Source organism: Dermacentor andersoni, chromosome 4 (assembly GCF_023375885.2).
Source record: "Dermacentor andersoni chromosome 4, qqDerAnde1_hic_scaffold, whole genome shotgun sequence".
Lineage (NCBI taxonomy): Eukaryota > Metazoa > Arthropoda > Arachnida > Ixodida > Ixodidae > Dermacentor > Dermacentor andersoni.
Window position 1 is genome coordinate 12,815,694 of NC_092817.1, and position 12,363 is coordinate 12,828,056.

At 47.8% G+C, this 12,363-nt stretch overlaps 1 protein-coding gene across 6 annotated transcripts in view; it reads left to right on the forward strand.

Annotated features, from left to right (window-relative positions):
• The window catches only part of v (Tryptophan 2,3-dioxygenase vermilion), a 308,315-nt gene that overhangs the window by 186,424 nt on the left and 109,528 nt on the right, over positions 1–12,363 (forward strand). The window lies entirely within an intron of this gene.

Below are 12,363 nucleotides of genomic sequence, written 5' to 3' on the forward strand. Positions count from 1 at the left end.
TTACACTAGCAGTCGAGCCGCATTCGCACCGCTTCCGTTGGCGCCGTCGTGTTGTCCGACTATCGACGGTGCATGCGCGAGAGCACGTGGAGGATTAGAAGGCCTCTACGTGTAGAGGTATTCTCCATGCAGAGACCTTAGAAAATGGCCTCCGCACGCAGAGGCATTCTCTGTGTAGAGGCCTTAACGAAGACTCTACATCTAGATGCTTTCTCTATGTAGAGGCATTCTCTATAGAGAAGCACAGTGCATTTGGCTGCAAACGCCACGAAGCGGACGCACCGTCCCGCGCTGCTCAGTCGGCACGTCGTTTGGCTTCCGCTGCGGGCACGCACGTTGCGATCCCAGCAGCTGCGTGCATGGGGCACCGTTGTTCGCCGGGTGTAAACTGTATGCAGCGAAGCTTCCGTAGAAGCACACATGTCAATAAAATGGGAAAACAAAAATATAGAAAGTGACGCCACAAAGGGAAATGGCAGCGACTTCAAGATCTTACGCTGCTTGGCGCGAATGTTTGAATTTCTTTGGCGTCCGGCATTACGGCCGCTACGACAGAAGTTATCTTTCTTTTGAGGCTGAGGCACGCTTGCGACTCGCCTCAGCTGAAACGGCAGCGTGTCATTTAGCAATTAGGAGTGGCTTATGTCTTAATGTGAACGTAATTAGGGCGCTATCGACGGCAATTGCTCCAGTAGCTTCCTTGGGTAGGTGAGCGAATAGGAAGGAAATAAATAACACTGCGAAAGACCTTTCAAAATCAACTTCACTTTTATTCGTCTTGAATAATGCAACCAACATAACTGGCCGAACAAAACATGTTTCAATGATGAGAAGTACTATGGCCAGCACACAGTCGTGAGGCATAGCAACCTATCCGAATCCTTTTCACGAAACCATTCGTAATTCCTTGCGACACCATGTATTCATATCGAACAATTATCAGACAACATTGCCCCACATTATCCTTTAGAAAGCATTCCACTTACTAATTTTGCTGCCCGTCGGACACTCAGAGCCTGTGTTACGGAGAGTAAACGAACTTAGCGCGACGGTTCTTCGCGGGGCGTCCCGCATTTATCGCCACAACGAGACAAGTGCGTCGGATGCCGCAGCGTGAACTTGCACAATAGCAAAAAACCTGTACTCACACCTTCCGCTAACGAATGCAGTGCGCTCGATCACGCAAATTTTGAAGTGAAGCGCACGCCACACTTTGAAGAAATACGCAAGGAAATAGAGAATAAACAGGGACGAAACCGCCGCGGTCAAGAGAGCAACGCCATTCCTCACGACATAATAGCTAGCTTGCACAGCCTTGCCAAGCCTTGCGCCAGACTCACTGGTTGATAGGGGTCGCCAATAAAGAACTAATATTTTCTTTATTCATTCATTTATTTATTTGTTTGTTTGTTTGTTTGTTTGTTTGTTTGTTTGTTTGTTTGTTTGTTTGTTTGTTTGTTTGTTTCACAATGACCCTCAAGGCCCTCTAGGGAGGGTATTACACAGGGTAAAGGTTACACGACGAGGCAAAGAACAACGCATAAGTGTAAATACACCACAAAAACAAAATTGGGATAAAATTAGTTACAGTGCATCAACGTAGAAACACAGAAGAAACCGAATAAAAATAGTTATCTGTACAGCAACTTTGAATGATTTGCACAAACGATGACAACGTCACAGAGACATTGGTTATCGGCGCAAAAAAGAAAAATCAGTTTACAAATCAGAGAGTGAGACGTTATGTATTGGGTATGCATGTCACTGCGCAGAGCGCCTGTAAATTTTGAGGCATTTGTTTCCGGGACAATGTGCCATGACACTCTATATCGCGGTGCGAGGTATAAATGACTGACCAAATGCGAGGGAACGACACATGATGCATTTGACTTTGCAAGAATGATCACGACGTGGAAAAATGGCGGAAGGTTCACAGATGAACTCGTTATGAAGAGATACGTGATATTAAAGCTTATGGAATAGTGTTAAACGAGATATATCACGACGAAATGATGAAGCTTCAAGCTCGGTGCAATTTTTAATGGTGTTACACTGGTTTCTCCTGTATAATCTGAAAAGATGAAGCGTGCAGCACGGTTCTGCAGGGCTTCTAAGTCAGTTGTTAGGTACGTCTGATGGGGATCCCATATGGCTGAAGCGAACTCTATTTTAGGGCATATAAGTGTTGTGTATGGCAATTTGCGTAAGTGTGTGGGAGAATCTTAGAGGTTGCGTTTAAGGAACCCAAGCGAACGGTTTGCAGATGCGAGAATATGGTTAATGTGATTATTCCACGGCAAGTTAGGGGTTAGGTGTACGCCAAGATATTTGTACCTGGGAACATGTTCAACAAGGCTGTCGTTTAAGATGTAAGATGTTGAAGTTCGGGGTGTCTGATTAGTAAAAGACATGAATTTCGCTTTAGCAAGATTTAGATGCATTAGCCAGGTCAATTGAACACCATGTGTTTATGGTGTTTAGGTCAGATTGAAGAAGGTCATGATCACAATTAGAGTGTATATTACGATATATGACGCACTCATCAGCAAATAGTCTGATATTGGATTTGATGTCGTCAGGTAGATCATTAATATAACTTAGGAAAAGTAGAGGCCCAAGCACACTTCCCTGTGGTACACCAGATGTTACGGGGACTAGAGATGAGGTGTGATTGTTAACCGATGTAAGCTGCATCCTGTTAAAAAGAAAGCATTTTATCTATGTGACAACATTAGAGTCGATGTTCAGCTGTGTAAGCTTGTGAATAAGTCGACGATGAGGGACACGGTCAAATGCTTTTGAGAAATCTAGGAATACGCCATCTACGTGAATTCCGGTGTCGATAGGTCAATTCATTCTTTTGCAAGCAGCGCGAATAACGGGACACAGAAAGAGGCACACGACACAGGCGTGCCTCTTTCTGTGTCCCGTTATTCGCGCTGTTTGCAGAAGAATGTGTTCGTACCAACAAGCCCGGCTAGCCACTGTTCTGAAGTTCATTGATGAATGTATGTCGTGAATGAAGCCAGCGAGCTGAGTGTCACATGAATAACCTCTGCGAAAACCGTGCTGTTGCTTAAATATGAGGTTATGTTCTTCAAGGTAGTTAATGCTCTGGGAGTGTATAATATGTTCGTCTAATTTACAAATGTTACTTGTTAAAGAAATTGGTCGATAGTTAGGAGGTGAGGAACGATCCCCAGACTTGAAGAATGGCACTACCTTAGCCACCTTCCAATCGTGGGGGATAACGCCTGTTGATAGTGATCGTGAAAATAAGGCGGGCAGTACTGGGAAGATGCTTGTACTGAACATGCTAATTCTAAAAGATATATATATTTTTAGAATTAGTTTTTTAAGCCAGTATTGTGGTGCATACATTGTGAAATAGAAAAAAATAACATTTGTTCTTTTAGTGCATGAAAAATATTTGAAATCGAAAATTTACTCGTGTGCTAGTATTCTGATTAAAATTTTTAGAGCAATTTTTTTTACACATAGGTTTTCTAGTTTCAGTGTTTGTCCCCCCCCTCACCTAGTCGCACTTCAATCGTGCACCACTAACTGATATCCTTGGCTATAGGTTTTGGCACGCTTTTTGTTCCAAGCTTGGCGACCTGTAACGCATTGTGACGTAATCCTCCCTCTGGGCGCCGACGATTAAACGCCGTCGGTTGCTCATCGCGCTGCCAGCGTTGTCCTACGGCTCGCTCTGGTTGACCGCAGTGTGCAGCACTTGTCTCCCGTGTTGCGTCGCGCCGCGTAATTTAAAACCAAGGAGGTCACTGGTTAAAGTGACACTAAAGAGAAAATTATTTCTTCTGCATCACTAAATTGCCTTTCTCCTACACCGAAAAGACCATTCTTGCCATGATAACCACAAGAACAATACATCTGCCCTCCCCCACCACGTTTCTCTCTTCGCACCGGACATCAGCAGCAGGTATCTCGACCACGAGCACGCACAAAAACTTTTTCTTCGTCATTCTTTCCCCGGACTGCTAGCGACTGGAACTGCCTTCCCCAAGAACTTGCTGCCATCACATGCCCATCTATGTTCCTTAACCAAATTACGCGTGCGCTTCCATCACAATAATCATTTTTGTTCGTATAACTCGTTCAAAATGTTTTCTGTATTCTGTTGTTACCTATATGTGTCCCACCCCTTATGTAATACCCTCACATGAGGGTCTTTAAGGACATAAAGTGAAGTGAAGTGAAGATAAGACGCTTGATAAGCCAGAAAAAGCTCAAGAACGAAAGACAGGTGGCGACGCCTCCTTGAAGTTCCCGCACCTGGTCGCTGTGACGTCATGGATTTTGATGGCATCTTCTAGGGCCTACTTGAGTATATAGTGGTAGAGATTGACGACATTGTGTTTTAAGGGAACCAAATATGAAACATGGCAAGTTTCGGGAACTCAGCAACGTGGCCCAAATGCGAAAACATACTTTGGTATCCCTGACGTCACAGTGACGTACCTGCGTCGGGGTTTCGGCGCGAAATTCAAATACTGATACTTCGAGCTTCGTTTTCTCATATAATAAACAAACCATTATTTTGAAATGACTGTCTACAGAGTTCTCAAACAATGCTTTAGTAGTCTAAGCTGATTAATTGTTTCGATTTAGATTAATTGTTTCGATATATATATATATATATATATATATATATATATATATATATATATATATATATATATATATATATATATATATATATATATATATATATATATATATATATATTGTTACGGTTAATGTTAAACCGGCCTTATTCAAGGGACGATATTGATGGTAAAGTCAAGATGGCGTCCTGAGGCTGCACCAGCTCACGTCTTCTTCCTCTTTTCCTCGCCCGGCTCATGCCGTAGCAATCCCGGTTGCCAGACGAAGCCCGCTGGGCAAGTCCAAATCACTCGGAAAGCGTAGGGTGAAACCGCTTAAGACGGGCAACATGTACTAACTGGGTCCGGCTAGACCGACGACCAGCCGACGTCAAGCGTGCCACCACGTACGTCAAGTCGCTCAAACGATCTACAATGACGAATGGGCCCGTGTATTGGGGTAAAAACTTTTCGCATAAGCCACGTTTACGTTGCGGAGTCCACAACCACACAAAGTCTCCTTTGGCGTACGAGACAGACTGGTGTCGGCTGTCATAGCGCTCTTTCGATCGGTCTTGCGATGCCACAGTAAGAAGACGAGCGATACGCCTGGCTTCTTCGGCAAGACAAAGCGTCTTGGCAACAGAGTACTCGCTGTGAAAGTCAAACGGTAGTATAGTGTCAATGCAGCTTAGCGGTGAACGTGCGTAAAGGAGATAAAAAGGACTGTAATCGGTCGTCTCATGCTTTGCAGTATTATAAGCATAGGTGATGAAGGGGAGTACGTCATCCCAGTCCTTGTGATCGGAAGATACGTACTTGGCCAGCATGTTAGAGTTCTGTTCGTACGTTCTACAAGCCCATTTGTCTGAGGGTGATAAGGCGTTGAATGACGGAACTGCGAACTGCAGAGACATAGTAGTTCTTCTACGGCGTCCGCAACGAACTGAGGACCGCGATCGCTAATGATCACACGGGGGGGACCATGTCGAAGAATAATGAATCGAAGCAAAAGCGTTGCAACGGACGCAGCTGTTGAAGATGGTACGGCCGCCGTTACCGCGTAACGGGTCAGATGGTCGACACATACGATCACCCATCGGTTGTCGTTAGATGATCGGGAAAATGGGCCCAGAAGATCGATACCCACTTGTTCAAATGGCAGGCGAGGCGGCGGCAGATGTTGGAGAAGACCTGCGGAGCGGTCGTAGGGCGCTTGTAGCGTTGACATTGTTCGCAACTGGCGACGTAGTGCTTGACTGTGTCCCGCATTCTGGGCCAGTAAAAACGCTCCTGTGTCCGGTTCAAAGTTCTTATGAATCCTAGATGGCCAGAGGTCACATCGTTGTGCATGGCTCTCAGTATGTCCGTTCGCAGACTCTGCGGCACCACCAGAAGGAAGCGTGCGCCTTTAGCAGAATAATTGGTCTTGTAAAGCAGGCCGTCACGGACAGAAAATCGACCGGTGGCTCCAGGACGCGATGCGGCTACAAATAGAGGTTCCAAACTAATATCATTTTCCTGCTCTGCTTTGAAAGTCATCGAGTCTGGGAATGTAGAAGAAATGGGAGCAAAACAGTCATCAAAATTGTCTTCGTCACACTCCGTCGTCGTCCGAGGAAGACGGGAGAGACAGTCCGCATCTGCGTGGCGATGCCCGGACTTGTAGGAAATAACGAAGTCGTACTCCTGCAGTCGAAGAGCCCAACGTGCCAGTCGTCCACTCGGGTCACGGAGATTCACCAACCAGCACAACGCGTGGTGGTCAGTAATGATAGTGAATGGGCGTCCGTAGATATAGGGTCGAAATTTGTGGACAGCGAAAACAGCTGCCAAGCATTCTTGCTCGGTCACAGTGTAATTGCGTTCCGCCTTAGTCAAACAGCGACTAGCATAAGCCACAACGTGTTCAGCTCCTTGATGATGTTGCACAAGTACGGCACCGATGCCGATGCCACTGGCATCAGCGTGCACTTCCGTAGGTGCGGATGCATCGAAGTGACGCAATATGGGCCCTGACGTAAGTAGAAATTTTAGCTGACGGAACGCGTCGTCGCTAGCCGATGTCCAGTTGAAAGGGACAGCTTTTTGGAGAAGACATGTTAGGGGGTACACCACGTCGGCGAATCTTGGAACGAAGCGACGAAAATACGAGCACAGGCCCAAGAAACTCCTCAACTCCCGCACTGACTTCGGTGCTTCGAAGGAGCTGACTGCCTCAATCTTCCGTGGATCTGGCCTCACACCGTTTTTGTCGACCAAATGCCCAAGTACTAACTAACGTCTCGGTTTCTCCGAAACGGCATTTCTTGGAATTTAGGATCAAGCCGGCTTGTTTGACACAATCAAGAACAAGATTGATACGGCTGTTATGTTCACTCAATGTGCTGCCAAAAATCACCACATCATCGAGGTAGCACAAACAAATTTCCCATTTAAGTCCTCGGAGGATAGTATCCATGAATCGTTCGAATGTTGCTGGCGCGTTACAAAGGCCGAACGGCATAACGTTAAATTCATAAAGACCGTCTGGTGTCACGAAGGCCGTTTTCTCCTTATCGTCTGGGTGCATGGGTATCTGCCAATACCCTGATCGCAAATCCAGTGATGAAAAGTAGGCAGCGGAATGTAGACAATCGATGACATCATCAATTCTAGGAAGCGGATACACATCCTTTTTGGTGACCGCATTCAGTTTCCTGTAATCAACGCAAAACCGCCACGACCCATCCTACTTCTTTACTAAGATGACTGGTGCTACCCACGGACTAGAAGACTCTTGAACAGCACTTTTCCGCAACATGTCTTTCACCTGTTCAGCAATAACTGTCCTCTCTGTTGAAGAAACGCGGTAAGGCTTTTGCCGTATGGGGTGCGCAGATCCGGTGTCAATTCTGTGGCGTGCACGAGAACGCGGGAGTGAAGCCTGCGTGTCGCCTTGTGGGAAATCGAACACAGAAAGATGTGCCCACAAAACTTGTGCGAGAGCGCGGCGCTCATGTGAGGGCACTTCGTTGTTGATCATTCGTAGGATCTGCTCTTCAGAAATGCTTCGTTGGGGATCGCTAGTATGAGACTGCTCCTCCTCGCTTAGAACTGTAATGGAGCTGTAGGTAATCTCGTCAAATTCAGCGAGCTTCATATCACGCGGGAGAACGGCAGGGACGCAAGAACAATTGAAAGCCCACAAATTTGAGGCGCCATTCACTACTCTCACGACAGAGCGTGGTACAAGTACATCTTTGCACAGCTCGACGTAAGTGGCTGGACTTGCGCGTCAAACGATGAAAGGTCGGCAGCAGCGAAATTAACAGGGATACGTGAGAGCGACCAAGGCGGTAGCAGCAAATCGTTCGAAACAACACAATAGCTTTTTACTGGTAAGGATGTGTCGGCAAGGGTGGCGAGACGCGCGCTATTCAAAGTAATTTCGCCTGTGCCACAGTTAACGGATGCACCACAATCCTGAAGAAAGTCAATCCCGAGAATCACATCATGAGTGCATCGCGGTAGTACGAGAAATACTGTTTTAAGATCTTCTCCTCCGAATAAAACACTTGCAACACAAATACCAAGGGGAACTAGGCACTCTCCACTGACACCACGAAACGTCACACCATCATTCCACGGGAACATAACCTTCCGACCCAGCCTCTCTTTGAAAGTCACACTCATGACGGAAACGGTAGCACCAGTATCCACAAAATGCTGTTGCAGGTATACTATCAATTAACACACGTACTTTGTTCTTCGCCATCATAATAGGCAGAGGAATATTTCGCAGAGACGCAGACTGTCCGGCGACCTTACCTCCATCGGCCGCGCCGGCTAGTTTCCCGACGGCGGTGGAGACGTAGCACGTCGCCGTGGTGATGGTGAACGGCGTTGGCGACTGGTTGGGGGCGTCAGGCTGCGGTCTGAAGCTAGCGAGCCACTCCTACTATACTGACGGAAGGTATTCCGAGGTGGCGCGCCTGTGGTGTTTGCAGGGTCTATCGGCCCACGGTCGTCATAACTATCACGTCCAAAATTAGGCCAAGTTGGTGGTGGGCCATATGTTGTTGTCTGTCGGCGCCGGCGACAAAAACGAGCAATGTGTCCTGAGGCGCCACAGCTGTAACATACAGGCGATGCGCGACGACCTTGTATGCCTCCGAGTCAACCCTGGGACGCTGCGAATAATAAACGCGATCTTCCGAATTCCGATTCGTGGTGGTAGCTCGACGAGTTCGTTGATCGTGCGTCATGTCGTCGGGAATGGTACGTCGGTGCTGTCGCAGCTGATCGACTCGACAGTCTGCAACGCCTGGCATGGCAGACAATGCTGACACAGCAGATGCATGTTCTTGAGGTTGGTTGGAAGCGCAACCAAGCTGTTCGACATCCGCCCCTTTGGTGTGTCGTTCAAGTTCTTCGCGGACAATTTGCCTTATAGTTGCTGCAAGGTCAAATTGAAAGCTGTAGTTGTCGTTTTCGTCAACGCTTGCCACCGTTATGACATTTGCTAGTCTGCCAAACTTTGGCGTGATACGGTGCAGCTTCAAGGCCTCAAATGTGCGGCAATGCTTGATGAGGTCGGCGACCGAGGCGAGACTCTCCTTTCCGATTAAATAATTGTAAACATCCTCGGCTATGCCTTTGAGAAGGTGTCCAACCTTGTCCTCTTCGGACATTCTAGGATTGACAGTCTTGCAAAGCTTCAGGATCGCCTCTATGTACGTAGTACAGGTCTCACCTGGGACTTGAGCGCGCTGAAGCAATGTCTGCTCCACCCGCTTCCTTTTCGTGGTGGAATCGCCAAAGCACTCTGTGAGGTGAGTAACGAAGCTGTCCCACGTTGTGAACGTATCTTCATGGTTCTCGAACCACACTAGCGCCGTGTCTGTGAGGAACAGAACCGCATTGTCGAGCTGAGTCATGGAGTTCCACCCGTTGTACTTGCTCACACGCTTGTAGTGGTTGAGCCATTCCTCCACGTCCTCGCCGAATTTTCCAGAGAAAGGGCGGGGCTCCATCTGATGCATCCAGGCGCCGGTTGTTCGCACTGGAACAGCCAGAGAAGGCTGTTGGTCGCTGCTGTGGGACATCGGGATCTCAAGTGGTGTTGGAGGCAGTCATGCGAGGCGTCGGCTCCGGCGTGGTACTTGCTGCAGCAGCTCCGTCGTCTTGGTCGAAGTACCCCGCACCTCCACCACAAAACTGTTACGGTTAATGTTAAACCGGTTCAAGGGACGAGATTGATGGTAAAGTCAAGATGGCGTCCTGAGGCTGCACCAGCTCACGTCTTCTTCCTCTTTTCCTCGCCCGGCTCATGCCGTAGCAATTCATATATCTATATATATATGGCGTGCATGCGTGCGTGCGTGCGTGCGTGCGTGCGTGCGTGCGTGCGTGCGTGCGTGTGTGTGGCTTACCAATATCCCGTGTTCAACGTTATCGTATGCATTGGTGATATCAAGCGTAACCAATGCCGCATAATGACCTCGGCGCCGTACAAGTTGTATACGACTTTCCACGTCAATATGCCGCTGCCATATTGAGCAGCTCGGCCTGAATCTAATTTGGCATGGGTTAAGAAGCATTCTCTTATTATAATATTCATAACGCGAACATGTCAGGCTCTTTCTGTCAACTTTACAAAATTTGACGTTACGGCAATTGGTCTGATGTTGTCTAAGGTATAACCCTTTCCCAGTGTTTTAGGCGATGGTATAATCTTTGCAATCTTCCATTCTGGTGGAATCCAAGCCCCTCTGAAAGAATAATTTATAATGTTTAGTAGACCTTCTTGCGACTCGTTATATAAGATATTTAACTTGGCCCAAGCGACTCCATCAAGGTCTGGAGCCGCATTCGGAATCTTCCGTAATAGATTGGACAATTCATCCACAGATATCTCCGTAAAATTCTCATCAATAGGGAAAATCAACATAGGGGGAGGAACAGTAGAACAAAAGGCATGCTCCAACCCTTTGCCAATAACCTCCAATGACTCCATCGAGCCTTGTGCGGCTAAAACTGTAGATTATACGCTCACGGACAACGAAATCTAAGAAAGCCGAAAAGGGCGCGTCTGTTATTTGGTTTGGCAAGAAAATCAAAATATTTTATGTAATATATTCATCTTTTGCGTTCGACACAGTACGTTTAAATGTTCCTACAACGAACTTATGGTCGGGCCAAATTTTAGGGCATTGGTTATGTAATAATTTCTTACAGGCGACTTTTCTCTCCTATAATCTCACGCAGTCATCATTCCACCAGCGCTAAGAGGATTCTTCTTTCACTGCGTGGACCTCAAATTCAGCTTTCCTGTGGAACTCGTTTAGCAATTGCTTAATGCTTTTCATTTAGAATTCTCTTTAGATAGGGTAGCCAATGATGACCGCTAATGCCTGCTAGCCGAATTGCTATCCACAGAACATGCCGATGGGCGCACGACATATCTAAGAAGTCCGACTTACCGTGACTGGATATCGAGCGAATATGTTCGCCCAACGCTGGACACCAAACTCCTGGTCGTTCGCGCGTACGGTCATGCGAACGGTGGCGCGCTCGTACGATCGTGTTCGTTCATTCCGGTGTGCTCCTCCTAGGCCTCGCGAGACGGTCTCGCAGAAGCATGTATCAGCGCACGCGCGGAAAGTCCGCGCCGCTTGCCGAGCCTAAGCCAAACAGGAAGAGCCTACTCCCTGTCGCGCCCGACTAAACCCGCCGTTAGGCGGCGTTAGCCGCGCCACACTCGCACCATCTCTCTTATAGCATCCTTGATCACCCGCACCGGGGCGCCTTGGTGCGCACCTTCATCTTCGATCAACCGCACCGGTGCGCACCGACCATCCTCGATCACCGGAAGCGCACCCTGTTGGAGCGGTTTTCTGTTGCCCCGTCTCACACCAAGAAAATCGACGGTGCGCCGGGGTGCAATCCCAGCAAGCACTGCGGGACGCGCGACGCGCACTGCCGACTGCAGAACCGCGGACACTGTGTCCCGATAGCTGCGGTTGCAACGGAGTTGACGGCAATGAGAAAGGAAGCGCTGCTAGTTGCTGCAATCGATGAGCTTTTTTCAAGTTCGTCTGACAGCGCAGACGACATGCTGATCGACCTCGTCCAAAAACAATGTAGTGAAGAGCGGCCGAAACTGGACAGGTTCGTTGACCGGGTCGTCAGGCGCCTCGACAATACCGGAGTAAGGAGCCTGTCTATTTGCAATTGTTTACTGCTGCCAAAGCATTGTGTAAGGCCACTGCCATGTGAGATGTTGCGTCGTTTACTTGCAGTTCCGGAAGCATTTCCGGATAAACAGGAGCGTCTGCTACCGGCTGATGGCGGATTAGAAGAACTCCAGTTTTTATCCAAAGCATTATGGAGGCCCACATCCGCAGAAATCGGCTGAAGAGCACGTTCTTTCGTTTCTTTGGTGAGTTGTTTGTCCCCGTTTGTTTGTAAATAATTCTAGTCAGGCACCTGCATGCTTGACAAGTTGTTAACTTCGTCAGGTTTGCAGGAAATAAACTATCGAGCGAGCCGTCGCCGTCATGTTTGGAATGGCGGACAGCACTGTGAATGGAATCATCGAACGTGCGGCGGACTTCTTGGACAGCATCAGCGCGGATGTGATACGCTTCCCAGACACGCCTGAAAAACAAAAAGAGCAGCCAGCGCCAAGTTCGAAGAAGTAAGGCGACGGTGTTGTCATAAATCCTTTTATGGGGCAGTTGTTTGCTTAAACCTTTTTTTTTTAATATTAGAA